The sequence below is a fragment of the Lissotriton helveticus genome, chromosome 1_1 (genome assembly GCF_964261635.1).
Source record: "Lissotriton helveticus chromosome 1_1, aLisHel1.1, whole genome shotgun sequence".
NCBI classification, from domain to species: Eukaryota; Metazoa; Chordata; class Amphibia; order Caudata; family Salamandridae; genus Lissotriton; species Lissotriton helveticus.
Genome location: NC_136057.1, coordinates 1,370,305,583 through 1,370,328,592, shown reverse-complemented (window position 1 = coordinate 1,370,328,592; position 23,010 = coordinate 1,370,305,583). Strand labels below are relative to the sequence as shown.

At 44.3% G+C, this 23,010-nt stretch overlaps 1 protein-coding gene across 3 annotated transcripts in view; it reads right to left on the bottom strand.

Moving 5' to 3' along the window:
- The window catches only part of KCNJ4 (potassium inwardly rectifying channel subfamily J member 4), a 763,549-nt gene that overhangs the window by 145,436 nt on the left and 595,103 nt on the right, over positions 1 to 23,010 (bottom strand). The window contains exon 1 of one of the 3 annotated variants that reach the window (XM_078683735.1): positions 10,525 to 10,658. The exons of the other annotated variants lie outside the window; for them this stretch is intronic. The gene's annotated coding sequence lies outside the window, so the exon portion shown is untranslated. Of the gene's footprint in view, positions 1 to 10,524; positions 10,659 to 23,010 lie in introns of those variants that run through there. 3 annotated transcript variants of the gene reach the window in all.

The following is a 23,010-nucleotide window of genomic DNA, read 5'->3' as shown; positions in this document are numbered from 1 at the left end:
TCGATACGTTGGAATGGCCTTATTTATGGGCGGTTCTCTCTAAATTTGGCTTCGGCCCCTCTTTTATTGCCTAGGTGCAATTGCTTTATACCGACCCCTTAGCTCAGGTGGTGGTCAACGGTCGTGTCTCGGCCTCCTTTGCTCTTGGTCGGGGAACGCGCCAGGGCTGTCCTTTGTCCCCTCTCTTGTTCGCCCTTGCTTTGGAGCCGTTGGCGGCATGGCTGAGATGGGAACCGTCCTTGAAAGGCATTAGATGGTCTCCGGAGTTTGAGGACCGAATATCCTTATATGCAGACAATATACTCATATATCTTACGTCGCCTCAGAAATCGTTGATCGTCCTCTTTGACGTTTTAACTTCTTTCCGTATAAACTCCGGTTTGGTCATCAACTGGTCGTAGTCTTGCATCTATGTTTTATGCGGCGAGGCCCCTCTCCTGCCTCGTGGATGTCCTATTTCGGTGGTGCGGGAGGGATTCAGGTACTTGGGGATTTTTATCACCTTGGACCCTGTGCTTCGTTATGAACGCAATTTGTTGCCCCCTCTCCAGCGCCTCCGTGCCGACGTGACAGCGTGGGGTAGGCTCCCTCTCTCTCCTCTGGGACGGGCGGCGTTATTTAAGATGATGTCGCTCCCTCGGTTCCTTTATGCGTTGCAGAATACTCTTGATGTTGTGCCCGCCCGTTACTTCCGGGAGATTGAAAGTCTACAGAGACAATTGGTGTGGGGGGGCCGTTCTCGTATTGCTCTTGCGAAGCTGACGCTCCCGTGGTACGACGGGGGTATCGCGCTCCCGGACATCCGCCGCTACTATTGGGCCTCTCAGCTGGGGGCCATCAACCATTGCACTTACGGTCCTCTGCCAAGCCCGGCGTTTGAGATGGATAAATGGTTGCTGCCTGGTGGAGACTACAACAGGGCTCTGTATGCGAAATCTGTTGGCGGATCTCTCACGGGCCCCACTAGGACAGCGGTGCAGGTGTGGCATCGCACTACAGCAGCCCTGGGCTGGGCTGATAAGCCGACCCGTGCTACCCCGCTTTATGCATCGGAAAAACTTGGCTCCCTCTGGAAGTCGAAGGGTTTCGATAAGTGGGACGTGATCGGTATCAGCAGGGTGAATGATGTGTGGATCAAGGGTAGAGTCAAGACGTTTGAGCAGCTGAAAGTTGAGTATGACTTGAATGATAGAGAATCTTTTCGATACGTGCAAATCCGACACGCGGTTTTGTCTGTGTTTCCCCTGGGCTCGGATATTCCGGAGGCGTCCCCGCTTGAAGATCGGGTGCTAGGCGGGCATGTCCCTGACAGCACGATCTCACTCATATACAAGAAGTTGATCAATGCCAGAACCGACTTACTGAGTAACCTTCGAGAGGTGTGGACTCGTGACGGTCTGGAACCCGACGATGAGGATTGGCAGGCGGCGATTTCCTCTCCAAAGGAAGTGGCTATCCCAGCGCGCCTCCGGTTTGTCCAGCTCAAAATTCTTCATAGGGTCTATGTAACTGGTCCTCGTCTGGTGCGAATGGGGTTCTCTGTGGATGGACTGTGCAGGCGTGGTTGTGGTCTGGTGGGTACGTTCTTCCATATTATTTGGGAATGCCCTGCGGTTATGAGCTATTGGACTCGTGTGCATGAGGTGATGAGTGAGGTCACGGGTGTGCGATCCATGCCAGAGGCGAGGCGGTGTCTGTTGAATGTCTGGGAGCCGAATGATTATGGCCTGGCGCAGCTTCGATGGGTGACCTTGGGTAATATGATTGCTAAGAGAGACATTGCTCAGTTGTGGGGTGCCCAGAGGCCACCAACAGTTCTGGTGTGGCAACAAAGCATGGACTGGTGCATGTTTAGGGAAAAGACAGTGTACGTTTCCCGTGGCACGCCCCGCAAATTGGGGAAAATTTGGAATCAATGGAACGAATACCGTGGTGGCATCTGTACTCCCCCCCCCCTCGGGACTGGATACTGACCTGTCATCCCCCCAACCTGATGTTTCCTCCACGGGAATTTAGCTACCTTGCTTACTCCTGGACTCCTCCCCCTTCCCCAGTCTCATCACCTACTTCTGGTATTTGATTTGAATATGTATCCCCCCCCCAGCACCGACATGACGTATTTGTACTGTATTGCCTTGTTTTCTGTTTCTCTTCTTTTCTGTTTATTTGTTGTTTGCATTTAATAAAAAGATTTTTTTTAAATAAAAAAAGACTGTTTTCGAACTATTTTGTATTAATTGTTGATCTCAGTATAGGTCTTAATAAATGAACTGAATGAATTGTTACTAATATGTGCAAATAATTGAGAATTATCTGGCTACCATCATTTGATGAAAACTGCGTACCATCATATGTCAATATACTACCTAGAATTGTAATCCTCTTTGTACCTTTATTTGGCATAAATTGCATACCTTCAAACGGCAGTATTTACCTAAAAGATAGACACATCTTTATACCATCTATTGGCATCAACTGCATACCACTGTACCGACATCTACCCTTTATATGTTTTTGCCTATGTAACATGACAAGACCACATAAACATATTGCATGCAATAAACTACCCATCTATGAATGGGTTGAAAGTGATGAATGGGAATTCATCTTTGACACTAGTATTTACTCGGGCTGCACCCCGTCCATCATTCTTTGTCCACCATGCCATCTCAAATTAGACCCAGATGTATGCAAATCAGCCTTGATCCTGCCCAAAATAGGAACAGTCCAACCGAAACTACAAAGCCAGGTCTCCTGCGAACTGGAACACAAGCAACCCAAATCTGGTCTTACCATACTTGAGACTCTTCAGTTGGGTGCTTCTAGGTTCCAGTAGCAGAGCGAACACAGGACCCAGTCTGGGCATACATCAGTCACACTTAGGGCTTTGCACTGAAGTAAATAACAAAATGATGGGTAGGATGATTGAATTAATCTCAGCCATTGGTAATTTCTCGGGCCGCATCCTAGTCCATCACTTTTTTCGCCAAAATAGCACCTCAAACTTGACCCATCCATATGCAAGTCAGCCTTGATCCTCTCCAGTAGCAACAGTCCAGTCCAACGTGCAAAGCCAGGGCTTCTCTGAACCGGAACACAAGCAACCCAAGTCTGGTTCCAGGGGCACATTGAGCACAGCACTCATGTCTGGGCATTCCCTTTTCCACACATTTCCTTTTATGCCCTTTCCTCACTCCCCTTAAAGTGCTCTGAAGAGTCCGACATCCTGCACTAGCGCTGTAGAAAAAAAAAATATATATATATATATATATATATTATTATTATTTTTTTTTTTTTTTTAGCTGACATTGCGGCGGGTGCTGCTTGAAGCAGCACATGCCGCAATGTTAAAAAAGGCATGTTTACCTTTGCACGCACGAAGCTGCAGGCACCGCGTGGTGCCTGCCACTTCGTGCACGCAAAGGCAGGGGGGTACCATAGGTACCCCCCATGTGCACCCCCCACCCCCCCCTTCACCCCTGGGGGCCCGCAACGGGCCCCCAAAGTAAACACCGTATGCCTTTCCATGGCGGAAATGCCGCCGTGGAAAGGCATAGGAGCACAGCCATCCTAATATGGCTGGCGGTGTCTGATAGACACCGCCATCCATGTTAGAGCTTTTCCGCCGCGGTCGGAAGGCGACCGCGGCGGAAATGCGGCGGACTGAAAAAAGATGCCCCAGCCATCCTAATCTGGCAGGGGGTCTTTTCTCAGTCCGCAGCGGATAGTCCGCATTCTCCGGGCCGGCGGTGGCTTCCGCAGGCCCAGAGGATGCGGATTATCCTCTATCATAATGGGCCCCTTTATTTGGAAAAAAATCCTCCTATCCAAGTAAAGTTTGAAAGTGGGCGCTACCAGCAAAGACTCATTAGTACTCCTCAATCAGTATGTTGATTTATAGCTGGTAAGTAAGCAAGGGCCAGGTTGTCTATTTATTTAAATGCTATCAACTCTATGAACACTGCCCTGATATTTTATAACCATTCACAAGATGCAAAGTTATTTAATACGCTATTTGCCTATTCACAAAGGAAAATGTATGAGTGAAGATCTCCACACATGCAGATTGCCGCCTAAGCCTGAGCATAAGTCTCTACCTAGATGCAATTCAGAAACTCCCAGTAGAGTTTCATGCCTGGTAATAGGAGCTATGGTTCTCACCCACTTTTGAGAATGGGTGGGGTAGCAAGCGACTCAAAATACTACCATAAATTTACAATTGGTGGCTTTATGGGCATTTGTTAGGTGCCTGCCTACGCTATGTAAAATGTTGAATTAAAAAGAGTAGACAAAATCACCTGAGGAAAATCTCACACACCTGCCAAATGTTTCTACTGAAGGCAAATATGTATTGCCCACACTGTAGCGTATGCCACCTTCCCTGGTGCAGTGAAATGACGTAAAGCCACACTTCACCTACAGCCACCAGGGTCCATATCATTCCACTTTAGAAAAAGAGGAACTTCACTGAGAAGGACACAGAACTTGTAGTTAATTTTGTAAAGGATCATTACAGGGAACTGCATGTTCTGCCCCCACACTCCCTAAGTGAAGCAGATAAGCAGCCTTGTGGCAGGAGATCACTGACACGGTGAATGCATTAGGAGTGAAGGTACGCCTTGCGGGGGTACTAAAAAGAAATGGCAGGATGAGCGTAGGTGGGTGAAGAATGGGCTTCCTGCAACAGAGGCAGCAAAGACTCTACTTGGCGGTGCACTCCGATAACGCCTCCATATTACAACCCGTCAATGAGCACATCCTCTTCACCGTGCACCCTGACCTGCAGAGAACATGTCCTATACATGGGATCAAAAAGCCAGGCCAAGTAAGAGCCGTACATTTCTATATCTCAACTAGCTCCTGATCCAAAATTATGTTACATTGTCCTCAAATGGCAGACATTTTCCCGTTCATATACAGGCACACATTCCACACACCCATGCAAAGCCTTGCCCCATAAAGTGAAGACTGAATATAATAATGTTAGCACCGCCTAACTTTCCTTTCTAGAGTGCCTAAATCTACTGTATCTCCCATGGAGCCAGCTGGTCCCTTGGGACCCACTTCCGGGCCTGTACCAGCGTCAGTGCAGGCTTTTACTCTGTCTCTAAGGTCAACACCAGTCCTTTCTGAGTCAGTGTCCCTGCCAGATCTGATCCCAATACTGGCCTCTGACCCTGAACCAGTATTGGCCCACGGTAAGCCTGTATTGCACTATAAGATTGCCCAGGTACAACCAGTGGTATTTCAGCCAGATTCTCAGCCTCCTCTACTATGGCACTATGGCATTATTACCAGAGACTAGAATCCCTATTTGTATTCCATTCTGACACACTGCAGACCTACAAAACGTTCCCGAGCACCCTGATGATCAAGTGGTGAATAATCTACTCCCTCATCATGGCAATGATGAAGGTCTTCAACTAGTCTTACAGAATACCAGTGGACTAGACACTTTTCTCAAGACCAAGCTACACTCATCAACTGGCCCACAAACAGATACAAGTGCCTCCTTTGCAGTGGTAGTACAACGAGCGACAGAGGCGCTAGATTTACAACTGCTTATGGTTGAAAAAAGAGCCAAATTGATGACTGATATTCCCAAAGAGGGCTCCCTTCATTAGAGCCTATTTTGTCACTAACGTGGTTCTCACAGATAACTTCATAGCCACTTGGTCAAAACTATGGCTATATCGGCAAGCCCCTGGCAGCAACAAAACACTGTATGTCTTAATGCCTGGCAGTGCAGGCATCGATGAGTAAGGTAAATCTAAAAGTCTCCCCTTCAAGCCCACCCCAGACAGTAAATCAAAATGTATGGACATTTCTGACAAAAGTGAAGTTTCATCAGCTAGCCTGGCCCTATGATTCTTCCTATTTGTTGGGCTGCCCTTCTGCCTTACCTTGGGTGTTCACAAAAGTGATTATGGTGGTTGCAGCTCATCTTTGGAGATGCCAGTGATACATGTATTCCTATACCTCAATGGCTGGCGGCTGGTGAGGACTCAGCACAGTCAGTCGCTGATCACCTCTGGACAGTGGCCGCTCTCTTGACCTCCTCATGTTATCCATCAGCGTGCCTAAATCCCACATGAGTTCTAGGCAGAGATTTCCCTTCTTAGAGGCTAATCTGAATATGGTGGCTTTGAAGGCCCTTCCGCTACCGCAGTGAGTTTGAGACATTCGAAATATGGTCCTGATGGTTCAAGCTCAGTCCTAGGTCTCGTGAGGATGGTTCTGACACTTCGTAGGCTCTTAGTTTCAATCACCCACCGTATCAGATTGCAAATTTAGGCCCTTGCAGTTGAACCTTAGGTTTCAGTCGGCCCAGCATGGGGCTGTCTCTCCAAATTCAACAAAACCTCTCAGGAAAGAGCTCAGGATCTTCTTTGGTGACAGACAGAAGACCACTCTCACTTTACCACCCAGTCTTCACGGTTGCGACAGACACATCACTGCTACGGTGGGGGTGTCATCTGGGATAGATGGACATCAGGGACCTCTGGTCTCAGCAGAGCATCATCTCCGCATCAGTCTTTTGGAATTTAATGCAATCCACCTAGCCTAGAAAGCCTTCCTGCCAACCACCAAGGGGAAGTAATTAAAAGTGTTCATGGCCAACAAGAGGCCATATGATATTGTAACAAGTGGAGTGGGTTCCTTGAACCTATGCCAGGATGCCTTGCACCTTTATAGACAGTCTTTCAAACAGCACTTTATGGTGGCCCAGCAACTGGCATGGTCTCATAACACCAGACCCGATGAACTGAGCAAGTGTTGGCTGGCGGACCACTATTGACCCCTCCGTACGGAGGGGGCATTCGGCATTGCCATCAGTTTGGCTTCTCCTAGCTAGATCTTTTTACCACTGCAGAAAACATCTAGAATTAAACTTTTGTGCGTAAGAGCTCACTCCAGAAGTCTCACTGGGAAATGCATATTGTCTGTAATGGGATATGCTATACATTACACATTGCCACCATTACCTCTCCTGCCTTGAGTATAAGGAAAACCAGGACACACTGGGTCCAAGACCTCTTGATAGCCCTGGAATAGGCTCAGATAGTGCGGTACCCAGATTTCTTGAGCCTAAACATCTGCTCTCCAATACCGTTGCCTCTAGGGAGGACCTCCTGTCTCAGCAACAGGGGAGGGGTCTACAACTAAATCTTCACTATGTGTGGAGATTAAGGGCATGATTTGGTGTTTGGCGGAGAGAACACTCCTTCGCAATAGCAACAGAATACCCTCTCCACCAAACTTAATTTCTAACCCCCTCAATTAGAGCCAGGCAGAACTTAAGTATGTCAGACATAGAGACCACCCCGTCTCTGCCACTGAAATAATCCTCCTCCAACGGCTCGGCGGTGTAAGGACCGTCAGAGGTTTGGCCATTTATCCACCCGCCCTATGTAGAGTGGAAGGACAAATGGACAGCTTTTACATTCACACACTGCCATCTACAATCTGGTGGTAAGTGAAAGTAAAAATATTTGAATGATCTCCCACGCCATGGAAGAAAACTCCCACGTTGAGGGGGGTCACTTTTCAAAAAGAAAATGCCCCTTTGGGATATTGTTTCTGAAAAGAAAAAAGATATTGAAAGCGTGTTTTATGGCACTGTCGTGTTGACAGAGCGACACAGCAGATTTTCAATGCATATACAGGAACCTCTGTGACAATGGTTAATTCCATCAGGGCTAAATGTGCAACAGTTGTGTTGGCAAGGAAAGTGCCTGTCCTGGACATCCGCCATGCTGCAACCTGGGTATCAGTGCATTTGCCCACCAAGCAACACTGCCATGATAGCCAGGCCTGCAGAGAGGGTCATTTTGCCCTTACTGCCCTGCAAGACTTCCTGGTTTGAGTCCAGTCCTCAGACCCTCCAGCTTTGGGATGTACTGCTATATTATTTATTTTAAAGGTGAGAAACCTGTGGTTTGAAGTATTCATCAGAGGAACAAGTTATTAAACTTTAGCAATCTTCTTTCTGGTGGATACTTACAAAACCACATATTCGCCACTGCCCTCCCTCTTCTTCGTTATGCGGACTGGATATCACAAGAGCGCAATAAGGCCACACTGTTACCTACATCTTGTTTACAACTGTCTACATCTGAGAGCACGAAAGGCAAAAGATTAAGAAACTGATGCCAGTGTTCATGGGTGGGGCCTATATGTCGCCCGCTCCATCACTTATGGGCTGGTACGAGATTGCTGTGTAGCCATGCAACGCTATTTGTTGGCAAGTAGAAGTTGGTACTGGCAAAAAAAAATTGGATACATCCTGGCACCTGGGATGTACAGAAGGTGAGTAATCTGTGGTTAGATAGAGTATCCACCAGAAAGAGCGTTACTGAAGGTAAGTAACTTTTCAATTTGCATGTCCCTTTCCAGCCACTTCCCCTTGTCTCTCCCACGCGTACACCAAAAACATAGTACATTGTGGCAGAGAACTTGTGCACAAGAGATAGAACTAGCATAGCTGGAGATCTCCGTCCATACCTTTGTGAATTGCATTTGTGGGATGTGAGGTAGCAGCTCATGAGTACTTCACATATTCAGCAATTCCTTGCTACATATGCGCTGTACCTCTAGGACCTGAATTCTTAAGTATTTACCTAGATTGTGGTATTAATATTTCATGATAAATATTTATTTAGTGTTAGTGCAAACATCCCAAAATAGAGCTGTAGGATGACCTATGGCCAGATACTTGGTCATAAGACTGAATTAATTAGTCAGAAATATTGAAGATTTGAATTGGAAAGTTAGAAGGAAACAAGATATTGCAAACAAAATGTATGAAAAAAGGTAGGAAGCCTGAAAATAGTTCGGAAATGATTCAAAGTATTTTAAATAGGGATAGTGTTAAGGAAAGAGTTAGGGTTTGGTATGTATTGGGTAGGGTTAAAGGCCAGGGATAGCTTAAGAGGTAGGGTTATGGTTGTGGATAGTATTAGAGGTAGGGTGAGGATGAAGGAGTGGATTAGGGTTATGCTTAGAGATCTGGATAGAAATGGGGTAGGTGACAGGGTTAATGTGAAGTGAGGGTTACAGGTTAGGATGAAGGAACATAACAGTATATGGCAAAAGACAGGCTTAGTATTAGTGCTAGGGTTTTTGTTTAGAGTTAAGCTACTGTGCAGGAATATTGTTAGAACAATTCTAAACAAAATATACTTTTTCCTTTCAAATTTATTGCCAATTTAATAAACATTACATTTCAAACTTTCAATTTCTATTGTTTTAGCTTTTGCTTCTATCATTTTCAACCTAGATTCCTATGTGTTAACTCATCAACTCCCCTACGTCAGCACTTTAGAAAAGCCTAAAATAAAATAAAACAGATGCAACACATAAACCCTACACCATCCCACACCAGTGTGCAACGCCATCAGCTACTTGCACACCATCTACTCCCTATGCAGCCAGCAACATCAGCTACCCCCTGCAATAGTTGCACAGACGCGTCACTGTATACACACAGCGGTAAAAAATAATTCAAAAAGTATGGGAATTGCGATGTTGGTGCAAGGGGGGGGCAGGGTCACTGAGCATGGGGGTGTCAAAGGCATGGCAAAAAAAAAATATTCCGTAAATTATTTTTGGGTCTTTCACCTCCAGGTAACTACATATAAAATAACCCACAGCTTTAATGTAAAATAAATACAAGTTCAGTTAATCAGTGAGAAGTGCACCATTTTACATTAAAAAACATTTGCTAATGCCTGCAAAGGTCTGTGTGTATAACCAGAGAGCCACAGAATTGAATCTATATGGTGCGGTGGATAATAGTGATTTGTGTATTTTTAGTGGTAGGAGGTCCCAGCCCATGACAGAAAACACTGTGAATATGTAAGTCATTATTTTAAATTTGCATTACACGCGGTGTAACGTTGGCTGTTACAAAATGCACAGATAGGTTTAAGACAAAAAAAGTGCTTCCAAAACATAGATTTTAGCAGTACCCAGACTATATATGTAGTGCAATACCACTCACAGAGAATAAATCGGTTTCATCTGGAAGCTTTAGATGATTGTATCATTTAAACCCAACAAGGGCTTCCGAGCGTATACATTTGCAGATTAACCAGTTGTGCACATTTACATTTCCTTCAGCAAACTGCCACCCTGGCATGAAGGGTCGTTTCTTGTTTAGCAGTCTAGCCCGCCTCGGGCTTCACAGCACAGAAAGACGCCCTGCCTTAAACTTCAGCAGAAGCATTTCAACTATCGGATTTTACCATCTCGGGACGGTTGTTTTTTCACAAAATGTAGAACTGTTTATTTTTAAACTAAAAAAAAAGGCGTATGGGCAAGTCACAGCGCTTCCTCAAAAGAGTGATAGAAGAGTAGTGAGAAATGGCGTGTTGCGTTCGCAAATTACCTTAGCTGCACACACTGAATTTATCACACACACGCACAATTGCTGTCATAACGCTTGTGCTGCGACAAAACAAACACTACTTTAATATGCACGAATGTCTGTGCGCATACTTTATTACGCTCACACAGACTTACTTTTGTTACTGCGTACACTCCTGTGCTTCAGCGCAAGGACATTGTTTTCCCACATTCCCAGACGCAGAGCACTATTGATTAGTTGTCGGTGCGGCCTGCCACGAGAGCGCTCGAGGCGTAGCGCGCGCGTGGTGTGAACGGAGGACGCGGCGCCGTGCCAGGCCACGTCAGAGGTCAGGCATGAGAGGTCAGTACGCGGGAAACCAGAGCGCTCTAGTGCTGAGCGCGAGCATCCCAAACTCAAACTGCACGATGGGGAAGAGTGCTCCAAATGCAAGTGTGGGACAAAAAAACAGAGGGAAAACACGGTTTCGAAGAAATATGTGCCGAAAAAACTTTGGGAAGAGAGTGAACTCAAACCCCAAGCAAGCAGCAGGGCTATATATAGAGGGATACCAGGTTTGGATTGGGATCAAAAATCGGCCCGGTTACACGAAAAAACGTGGCCCACGTCTGCGTATTGCCTTTCTGCAAAACACTGCTTCAGCAACGTTTTATGAAAAGAAAGGGGATGGGGGCATGTTTTATTACCTTATCTTGGATTTTTTTTAAATGCACAGATTAGTTCACACTGCTGAGCCACACTTGAATACAAGTGAGACCACTTCTGCTCACGCCCCCTGCTCCCGCTTAATCAGCATACATCAATGGTCTGGCTCTGCCTATCTGCCTCTAGAAAGGCCACTCAGGCACCCACTGAGCCGCTGGCGGCCTCCTTACAGCACAGACAGCCCCAGGCTGCCCCAAAAAAGCAGCCACATCTGAAACGTAGCTACCTGCCCTTCGGCCATTTCCCGAGTGCCCGCGTTACCAATCCTACCCCGAGGGATACCCACTGAAACGACTTGTCCTTGGAGCAATATAAGGAAGGAGAGCACCCCAAAACACTGCGTCCAGTGAACGTGCACCCTGAAACTGTCTGTTCATGAGACAGTTTCAGGGTGCAGTGCTCCCGGAAATGTCCCCATAAACCGTGTGAGTTTGTATGTAAGTAAGAGAGTCCATCAGAACCTTTGAAGGCAAAGAAATCACACAAGGGCGTAAAATTCACAGTGAGGTAAATGTGTTAAAAATTTCTCCCTCTGACAAAAGAGGAAGATTGGGGAGATCACACAGACAGATCCACGCCTCCAAACTGTGTGGGTACGAAAGTGCCCCAAAAAATGTGCAAGATAAGGGAGCTTTCAAAAATGTACTAGCTGAAAAACAGAGAAAGCGTGAAATTATGAGGGTTGGAGCTACCAACAGCATAAGTAGTGGTCGAATACAGACTGCATTTTAAGAGAGTTGCGGGGGTTAAGAAGTCCTATATGGGATGAAAAGTGTGAGGTTTCTAAAGAGGCTGCAGAAATAAGAGCAAATAAGATTTTTAAGAGAGGTGTGGCATTAGTTATTAAGGGCATGGCATGCACATATATACTTATATATGTGACCAAGAATTACATTGGCTTCCTCTTTCTAGTCCTCATCCCCCTCCCCCTGAACGTTCTACCCCTCCTGCTCCTCATCATAAACCACTTCCTGCTTCTTCTCCTCTTTCTTAGCCTTCCCTCCTCCTCTGAATCCTCGCCCTCATAATCCTCTTGGCTTTCTTCTTAGTGCAATTACAGAAAAATGAAGGCCAAACGTTAATAATGGACACTGCTATTAATTAATCATAGACAAAACATTTTTATATATAAAATATTTGAAATGTATTTGTGTATTAAAAACAAGACCAGTAACACATTAAAAAACAAATGATCATTCTATAAGCATCCTATACAATATCATCACAGTCACAGTTCATCTAAAATTGTTCTACAATTCACAAGTTATCATGCTACACCTATTATTGCAAACACAAAGTATCAACTGAATAAAACAATAACAAGAAGGAGTTGTTTAAAAAAAGAGAAAGGAGAGACAAACATAGACAGTACAATTTGTCATGAAGGTTTGCACATCAAGACCATAATTCGGAGCTCAATCCTAGACTCGTTTAATTCGTGTTGTTCACAGGATGAGCTTGATTGCTCGATTATACAGTTTATGAGCGTCGACGCGTTTCGATGGCTTTTTTCAATAATATGCCATCTTTATCAAGACTGAAAATTGAGTCTCTCCTGTTTTGCGGCACTGGGTGGTTGCCTCATACATGAGAATCCTTATTTCATGTCTTTATCACACTGCTCTGGATAATTGGTATGTGCATCTTATTTAGAGGTGGGTCTGCAAATTAAGTTGATTTAAAAAATATTGTATTTTTTTTCGATATTTGATCTATCTCCTTTCAATTGATTTCGGCATTTGTTGTGTTGTTTAATTACCTGAGTGTCTTGTTAATCACTCTATGGCACCCTTGCGACTTCCTTCAAAATTCGCACGGTAAAATATTTAAAACGATAATTTATCCGTTTTCGCTGTACTTGAACCGGACAATGGGGCACACCATCTACACCTCGAAGGTCGTGTGGTTTCCACCTTTACTACGCTTGACTCTTTTCCTAGTATCACGGCTCGCTGGTCCTCAATGGGGTGGATATTATTGACCGCTCGTAGCCTTTGAGCGTGCAGTGTCAAAGCCTCCGTCTCTCCACGCCCATAACACACCTGCCTGCCGAGGTCGTCTACGAGCGGTCAATAATATCCACCCCATTGAGGACCAGCGAGCCGTGATACTAGGAAAAGAGTCAAGCGTAGTAAAGGTGGAAACCACACGACCTTCGAGGTGTAGATGGTGTGCCCCATTGTCCGGTTCAAGTACAGCGAAAACGGCTAAATTATCGTTTTAAATATTTTAGCGTGCGAATTTTGAAGGAAGTCGCAAGGGTGCCATAGAGTGATTAACAAGACACTCATGTAATTAAACAACACAACAAATGCCGAAATCAATTGAAAGGAGATAGATCAAATATCGAAAAAAAATTAAATATTTTTTTAATCAACTTAATTTGCAGACCCACCTCTAAATAAGATGCACATACCAATTATCCAGAGCAGTGTGATAAAGACATGAAATAAGGATTCTCATGTATGAGGCAACCACCCAGTGCCGCAAAACAGGAGAGAGTAAATTTTCAGTCTTGATAAAGATTATTATTATATGAAACTTGTAACGCGCTCAGCTTACCCGGGGGCATCCCGGCGCGACAGACCAAGAAGGAGAGACTCGATTACTCACTACTGAGGAAACAAATAGGTTTTAAGGAGTTTCCTGAATAGTAGGATCTTGGGCTCTGAGCGAATCTTAAGGGGCAGAGCGTTCCACAGAGATGCCACCTGTACCGAAAAACGCCTGCCCCCAGTCCGAGCTCTCTTAACTCTCGCAGATTGCAAAAGATGTTGCTGGTCCGAGCGCAGAAGGCGTGGAGGTTTATAAGGACGGGCCATATTAAAAAGGATAGGGGGGCCTTTGCCATGTAGAATTTTATGGGCCGTACACAGCGCCTTGAATTTCACCCGCTCCTTAACAGGGAGCCAGTGAAGCGCTTTGAGGGCCGGGGCAGCAGACTGCCTTCTAGGGATCTCCATCAAGACTCTGGCGGCTGCGTTTTGCACCTGTTGGAGAGTTTTAAAGGTCGCTTCGGGGGCGCCAAGAAACAGGGCATTTCCATAGTCGAGCCTCGACAGGATTAAACCACGCATCAAAAGCTTCTTAGCTGGATCCGGAAGCAGTGGTAGCACCTTTCGGGCTGACTTCAGTAGACCGAAGCAAACCCCCGCGGTCTTCCTGGCGTGAGTCCTAAAGGACAGATCTTCCTCCAACCATACTCCCAAGGACTTGATCTCCTTCTTGGGGGATGGTGGATCGCCAAGAGACCGGGGCCAACAGCTGGCAATAATGGAGGGACTGGAGTTGCCCAAGAGCATCAGCTCAGTCTTTCCTCCATTGAGCTTTAGAGCCGAGTTGGACATCCAATGGTAGACATTGGCCAGGCAGTCATGTAACACATTGGGTTGTTCCGCCAGCTGAGTGAGGCCCACCACCAGCTGAGTATCATCAGCATAGCTGATGATCTTCAACCCCGAGGGGGCTACCACTCTTTCAAGTGGAGTCATGTATGCATTGAACAAAGTAGGGCTCAACGATGAGCCCTGCGGGACTCCACATTGAAGAGGGAATAGGGAAGACTGCTCTGCCCCTTCCCAGACTTGGTAGAAACGGTTGGAGAGGAAGGATCCCAACCATTTCAGGGCCGTCCCTGAGACACCTACCTCTGATGGCATATTATTGAAAAAAAGCCATCGAAACGCTTCGACGCCCATAAACTGCATAATCGAGCAATCAAGCTCATCCTGTGAACAACACAAATTAAACGAGTCTAGGATTGAGCTCCGAATTATGGTCTTGATGTGCAAACCTTCATGACAAATTGTACTGTCTATGTTTGTCTCTCCTTTCTCTTTTTTTAAACAACTCCTTCTTGTTATTGTTTTATTCAGTTGATACTTTGTGTTTGCAATAATAGGTGTAGCATGATAACTTGTGAATTGTAGAACAATTTTAGATGAACTGTGACTGTGATGATATTGTATAGGATGCTTATAGAATGATCATTTGTTTTTTTAATGTGTTACTGGTCTTGTTTTTAATACACAAATAAATTTCAAATATTTTATATATAAAAATGTTTTGTCTATGATTAATTAATAGCAGTGTCCATTATTAACATTTGGGCTTCATTTTTCTGTAATTTCGCCAAGGGAATTTTTTTGATTTCACTGTTTATAAGTACTCTATTCCCCTGGTGTTCGAAGGGGTCTCTCTCAAAAAATGTTTACACTTTTCTTCTTAGTGCACCTGCCTGTCCTTGCCCTGTCATGATCCACCTTGTCCTCTTCTCCCCAGTCCTAGTCCTCTTGGTCTTGGTCTTTATGGGCCTCATCCATTCGTTATTCTCCTGGCCCTCGTCCTTCTGGTTTTAGTTCTCCTGATCCAGGGCCTCTATCATGTTTCAAGTCTTTTTGATCCTCCTGGTCTCTCTCCTGCCCACCCCCTGTTCCTCTTGATACTAGTCCTCCTCATTGCTGTGGTCCAGATCCTCGTTCTGCTGGTCATGATGCTTCTCCAAGTCCTGTGCTTATTGACAGTGCTCCAGGCCTTAGTCCTACTTCTCATACTCCTGTATCTCTTATTCCTAATCCTCCTGATGATGCTACACCCGGTCTCATATCCTTTGCCCCTTATCCTGGTCTTCCTGGTCCTGTTCCTCCTGGACCAGTGGTTCATTGTCCTGGTCCCTTGGTCCTTGCTCTCCCTCTCCTTTCAACCTTCCTGATGTTGCTTCTGTCCTACCTGATCGTCTGAAACTCCTGGATTCTCGTGTTCATGGTCCATGTTGTCCTCCTGGTATTCCTCCACCTGGTCCCTCTCCCAAGCCTCCTGGTCCTACTTCTGATTTCAAACTGGCCCTTTTACTCTTTGATCTGGTTCTTTCTGTTCCTGACATTCCAGGTCTAGTTCTTCCGATCTTTTTGTTCGTTCCTGTTTATCTGGTCTTGGTCTTCCTAAAGTCCTGCTCCTGGTCTTTATGGCCTTGCTCCTTGTCCCGCTGATCATAGCCCTCTTAGTCCTCCTTCCTCCTTCATCCTCTTGGTCTAAATCACCTAGCCCTTATCCAATTGCTCTTTCGTGCTGTGATCCCCTATTCTTATTCTTGGTGCTTTTAGCACTGGTTCCCTGTCCTTATTCACTTGGCCCTAGTTCTTATGGTCTCCCTGGTTTTGGTACTCGTGGTTATGGTCCTTTTAACCTTGGATCTGGTTCTTTCTGTTGCTGACATTCCAGGTCTAGTTCTTCTGATCTTTTTGTTTGTCTACTACATACAAGAAAGGCGGCAAGGTATATCTTGCTGCACCAACTACCAGTGTTAGTTATAAATAATGTTTGAAAAAAGAGAGAGGAACCCCTTGGAACTTTCAAGGGAAGTGAGGTTATCCAACCAGTGAAAAAGAAATAATTCCCTTGAAGATGATTACAACACAAGCTAAAACTTAGCCTCAAAGAACATTCTCTCTGTAAGAACTCATATAGGCACAGAAGTGAAAGGATTAGCAAATTTATTAAACTCAAAATATAATTAAAAACAATTCATTAACACATTTTATACCGATTATAGTGCCTTAACATTTTTTGGGGGGAACAACAATAACACTTGTATTGTGACCTGCACAAAACAAAAGACAGACAAAGGTTTGTAAAACACACAAATGGTAAAATACAAATTGTACATTAAAAGAAATCCCAGTTGTATGCACCACTGTTTTATCACTAGAGATTGTTAGATATAAACGTTAATAGTGTAGGTTTTAATTGTACTATACAGATGCGTCGACGCGTTTCGGTGGTTTCGTGTAATTGTGGTCCACCTTTATCAAGACATTCTTTGGTTGTCTGTCGTATTTGAGGGGTCTGTACAATTTCCCTACAATAAATATACATACAGTTATACATTTGTACACGGTAAGATCTAATTGACACATTACATTGCCTTAAACAAACGTCACAAATTATAATCCTTAGTTCTTGCTCTTCCACAGGAAATAATTGTGGCACAATGATAGTCCTGTCAACTATTCTAAACACTTGTTACATGGGTCTATCAACATCTTGTTGTAACTGTGATACATAATTGTATTTACAATGCTTGTACCCTATCTGAACAAGAAGGCTAAATCATGTTTATATGCCTTATGGCCTCCCATGGTACCTTAACGAGTTGTGTTCACTGATATAAGTGTTATTAGTTTGCTACGGTTGCTGAAGAATTGTCTTACCTATTAATAAAGTCCTTGAAAATCTTATTAATCTCTGAGGTACGACGTTTTTGTGAAAGTTGTTACAATTCGGACGGTTCTATTTAGAAAAAATTATGACAATCCTGCGGATTTGTGAAGAGAAAGAAAGAGATTCTTTCAGACGGTAATAATACAATCTTAGGTCACTACCTCCTCGCAGTATGCTAGAAGGGTACTATCTTACTATTCATTTATATCAGGACTTACTGTACCATACCTCCTGTGGGAGTCATTTATCGCACATCTCTTTGGGGGATGTATTGGAGGACCAGAAATTGATTTTCTAGTGGCGATCTAGAGTGGAATAAAGATTAAAAGGGCAAAGCTCTCATTAGATAAACTACTTTAAGTTACTATTGTAGGCTGTGATATATTGTTAAGTCTATAATAACATACCCTCTACTGTGGGTTGCTCATCGTGGTTCTTTGTTGATATAAATATCTTGCAGTGCGCTTGGATATAGAACTTTAAAAGAATTGTCGTTTTCCTAATGACATGATAGAGAAGGAAATCAACCAATTAGCACGAATTCCTGATAAATGGTAGGATAGAGCTGTGTTCATATTGTGAGGAATCCTTATTTTTAGTGAGGAGAAACCTGTCCTACCTGAATAACGAGGACTCTGTGTTCCAGCTCAGTGGAGCTATTGTATTTAAAATCAGATAATTTCAGATGGACGCCGCTGCTATCGGGACCAGGTTGCCTAATATAAGAAAAAAGGGGGATAAAATATCCATTTTAAAAGAAATTGAGAACTAGAACTATGGGGATGTGGTCCTACTCGTTGTGCTTCTGATTGAGAAGCTGGCAAAAGGTCTTACCTCCGAAAGCCGACTGCTCCCGCTGATAGAAGGGATTCCGTCTTGCGTACAACGGGCCCAGTTTCCCGCCTGTATTTTTAAAGGCAATAGCTGTATATGATTGGGCCACCCAGAGTGAACGGTGGACCAATCATCGAAAAGAGATTCAATGCCTGCTTATTTGCATATTATTTCTTCAAATCGTGAGGTGTGATTGGCTGTTGTTTAATAGACATCGAGACCTCACCTACAACGAGGGAGCAGTTCTCACTTTGGTCCTCTGATAAAGACAAAGTGGATTCGGTCATATAAGTGTAGATGGCGGTGTTTCCGTAAGCAAAATACACTCGCACGGTTCCGGTTTTATTTGCAAGGAACCCAGGGCGCTGGTCTGATTTTGAAGAGGGATGAATAATTTAAACGTATAAAGCATATTGCATGATAATGCAACTTGCTGTTCAGGAGTCTGGGAAACGATTTTAGAAAACAGGGCCTGGCACACATGGTATTACCGGGCTGGTTAGGTAAAATACTATGCTATCAATTTACAGTGGTATTATATATTGTGCAATTGTTGTATCAGATTACAGTAATGTTACATATTGCACAATTATAGACACTTTGCCCAGTCTTCCCGAGTATTAAGGCCTTTGGCTATGGTATTTAGAAAACAGAAATACCATTGTTCTCTGGTCTTTCTAATTTTCTCAATGTCGCCTCCTCTTCTATTGATTCTGATTTTTTCAAGAATGAACCACCTAATGTCTTCACAGGAGTGGTTCATAGATTTGAAGTGCTCCGTGAGTGGTGCGTTGCACTTTTCCGTGCGTATCGCAGATTTATGCTCAAGGACACGTATTCGCAGTTCTCTGCTAGTTTCCCCCACGTAGCCTAGATTGCATGGGCACATAAGTAAATATATTACGTTCTGGCTTCTGCAATTGTTAAATGTGGAGGGTGCTAGCTTCTTACCGTTATATTCGAAACTGTTGCCAGTGATGCATTGGGGGCATACGGAACAAGTTCCACATTTGTAGTTGCCTGAAGCCACGCTGCCCGTTAAGGTGCGTTGGTTTTCAGATTGTGCTTTGTACGTGTGTACTAGGCTGTTCCGAATTGTTTTATTACGGCGGAACGAGAACAACGGTTTGTCAAGTCGGTTGTCACTGTTATGGTTTAGTATTTTCCAGTGTCTGTTGATAATATTTTTAACTTGATTGCTTACATGGGAATATTGCGTAACGAACACTATCCTATCAAGGGGTGTATTGTTAATATTTGGTTTTCTTTGTGGGTCTAACAGGCTATCCCTGTCATAAAACCGAGCCCGTTTGAGGGCATGTTTGATCAATTTGTTGGGATAGCCTCTATTTTTAAGTTTCGTCTTTGTGTTTTCAGCATGTTTGTAAAAGTCATCAAGATTGGTGCAGTTTCTTCTGAGTCTCAGAAACTCACCAAATGGGACATTATCTTTTTGGGCCTTGGGGTGATTGCTAGTATATTGGAGGAGTGTATTCTTGTCAGTAGGTTTGGTGTATAATTCAACTTTGAGAATACCTTCCTCCTCCTTGATGGTGATATCGAGAAATTCAACCCTTTGGTTGCTATGGTGTCCCGTGAATTTAAGATTGGGATCACCCAGATTCAACCACTCCAAAAACTCCTCGAGTTCCTCGCTGGCACCGCTCCAGATGAAGATGATGTCATCTATATAGCGGTGCCAGCAGGAAATATTCTCGAAGTAGGGGGCTGCTTCGTTGTAGATATGCTTATTCTCGAAGTTACTCATGTATAGACATGCTAGGCTCGGGGCACATGTGGCCCCCATGCAGGTCCCCTTGGTTTGGAGAAAAAGTTCGTCCTTGAAAAGGAAAAAGTTCTTTTTCAATATAAGGTAGATGCAGGACATAATAAATTGTCCATTGCCTCCCCTCAAATCTTCCTTCTCTAGAATAGATGCAATCACCTCTATGGTATCGTCTTGTGGAATATTTGTGTAGAGGGCTTCTATATCTAAGGCGACCAGAAATTGGGTCGCCTGATTGAACCCTCTACCTTCAAACGTGGTGATTGCATGTGAAGTATCCTTCAAGTAGGATCTCTGTTTCTTGACTATTGGTTGCAGAAAAAAGTCTACATAGCGGCTCAGTGGCTCACATATGGAACCAATTCCGCTGATAATTGGTCTCATGGGGGGGTCCTCTACACTCTTATGAATTTTGGGGAGTCCATAAATTGCTGGTATGACTGGATGACTGTTGAGAAGGAATTTGTATTCGTTATCATTAATACAACCTTCCTCTCTACCCCTGTTAAAGAGGTTTGTAACCTCAGTTCTAAGTGTGTCAAGTTCTGTGAATCTTGTACTTCTGTAGTGTTCCTTGACATTTAAGAGGTCTCGGATTTTTTTCTCGTATTTGGGGGTATCGAAGACGACAACTCCTCCCCCTTTGTCCGCTGGCTTTATGGTAAGCTCATCGCATTTCTGAAGATTTGTGAGAGCCTGTCTTTGGTCGCCTTTGAGATTGTTGTTATATCTGTTGTTAGCGGTTCTATTATAGAGGGCTTTAATATCTACCTCAACGATGTGTTCAAAGATCTCTACATTTTTATCAAGTAAATTTAAAGCCGGGAAAAAAGTGGATTTTGGTTTGAAACCGGTGACACTCTCAGTCGGTGTATAATCTCTATTTTCAAAAAATTTATTCAACCGTATTTTTCTAAAGAAATTTTTGAGGTCACTTTCTATATTATAAAGTGAATGCACTGTGGTTGGAGCGACTACTTTAGTTAAAGCTCTGCTGGATAGGTTTACTATGGGGAATTCTCCTACCTCCAATATTGCTTGCTTCTGGTTGCAATATACTCTTTGGTGTTGTTTTGAGGTGGATGGTTCCGGGGAGGTTCCTGGCGGTTGTATCCCCTGAAATTTCTTTGCCCCCGGTACGGGCGTCTCTCTAAAAAAGACTCCCTATCTGCATTATAGCCACCCCTATTTTCCTGGGGTCTATCTTGTTCTTCTTCACTGCCCGATCCTGAAGTTTCAGAAAATGTGATTCTTTTATTACTTCCCCCTCTGGAATAGATGGGTCTTTGTTGGTAGGGCCTATCTCCCCGGGGTTCATTTTTGTTGGTAAAATAGTCTTTATTAGTGTAGGGGTATACTGACTCTTCTGAATACTTCTCTACATCCTTTTTGAATTTTCTAAGTTTTTTGTTAGTGAGGTATTCCCTATAACCTTCTACATCATGGTTAATTTCCTCGAGTTTCTTTTTTGCTTCTTCGAGAACAGGTGATTGTTTAAATTGTGTTTCTAACTTGTCTATTTCTTGTTTCTCTAGATCTATGATCTCTTGTGCCGTTTCGATGATTAATATAAGCCAATCGCGGCTGCAACAATTAGCTATTAATGTCCAGGTCTCTATAAATTTTGGATATTCAATAAAGAGACCTGGTTCATTTCGAACTTGCAAACCCATAGGTATGACCCCTGATTTTAGGTAGTCTATGAGAAACTCTGCGTGAAGTTCCGTTCTGATTAACTTCTTTTTAAGATTAAGAATCTTCACCAGTTGTTCGTGGCTGCTGTTATTTAAGCTTGTTATACTACCTGCTCTAGGGTTTAGATTCATCAGTCTATTGTACTGGTCATCTGAAAACCCGAAGGTTTTAAGTTTATCCATAATGTTTAGTGGTTGTCGATGATCAACCAACTGAGACTCTGGATTTCAGAGTATACGAGAGAATCAGCCTCTCCAACCAAAAGGTTGTACGGATAGTGTTTGAAAAAAGAGAGAGGAACCCCTTGGAACTTTCAAGGGAAGTGAGGTTATCCAACCAGTGAAAAAGAGATAATTCCCTTGAAGATGATTACAACACAAGCTAAAACTTAGCCTCAAAGAACATTCTCTCTGTAAGAACTCATATAGGCACAGAAGTGAAAGGATTAGCAAATTTATTAAACTCAAAATATAATTAAAAACAATTCATTAACACATTTTATACCGATTATAGTGCCTATCCTACCATTTATCAGGAATTCGTGCTAATTGGTTGATTTCCTTCTCTATCATGTCATTAGGAAAACGACAATTCTTTTAAAGTTCTATATCCAAGCGCACTGCAAGATATTTATATCAACAAAGAACCACGATGAGCAACCCACAGTAGAGGGTATGTTATTATAGACTTAACAATATATCACAGGAGGAGGAGCTTGGCGGGCATCCGAGATGGCCGCGTGAGCACAGCGCTCCCCGGACCCCCGCCGCTCCCGGCATAATATCCTGCATACATCCTGATTTTTCACGAGGATTTGTATAGAGGACGTTGGGCTGATCTACCTGGACCTTTCAGAAATTTATTTTGACACCGGGTGCCTGAGTTACGGTGATTCGGACTTTTGGGCTCCGCCCTTGAGGTGCGCCCGGGACTGGGTGAGGTTCAGTGGCCGTCTGGGAGTTGAACAACAACGGCAGGGGGATTGGACCTGTGGGTCCCCTTCTTAAGTTTCGGTTTCGATTCTGCCTCTGACTGGGACGTCGGCGAGAGGGTCGGGCCAGAGCTGGGTCCAGGGCACGAGTCGGCTGTCGGGCCTTTGGCTGGACTATTCTCCTATTTGGCTGTCCCTTTCCTAGTGGTACCTTTGCTGCGGTCCTTTGCTCCCGGGGCCTCCCTTTCTGGTGCCCGGTCCGTTGACTCTGGTGAATCTCCTTGTGACGCATCTCTAAAATGGCGGGCAGAGGGGACCGGGAGACGCGGAAGACGAAGACACCTCTGCGCGGGGGTCCGGTCCAATCTAACGTCATGGACCGTTATACCCACTCTAGGGGGTACCCCGGAGCTGCCCTGCCCGGTCCCAGTGCGTCTGACCACGTCTTGGATGCGTCGACGGAGCCTTCCT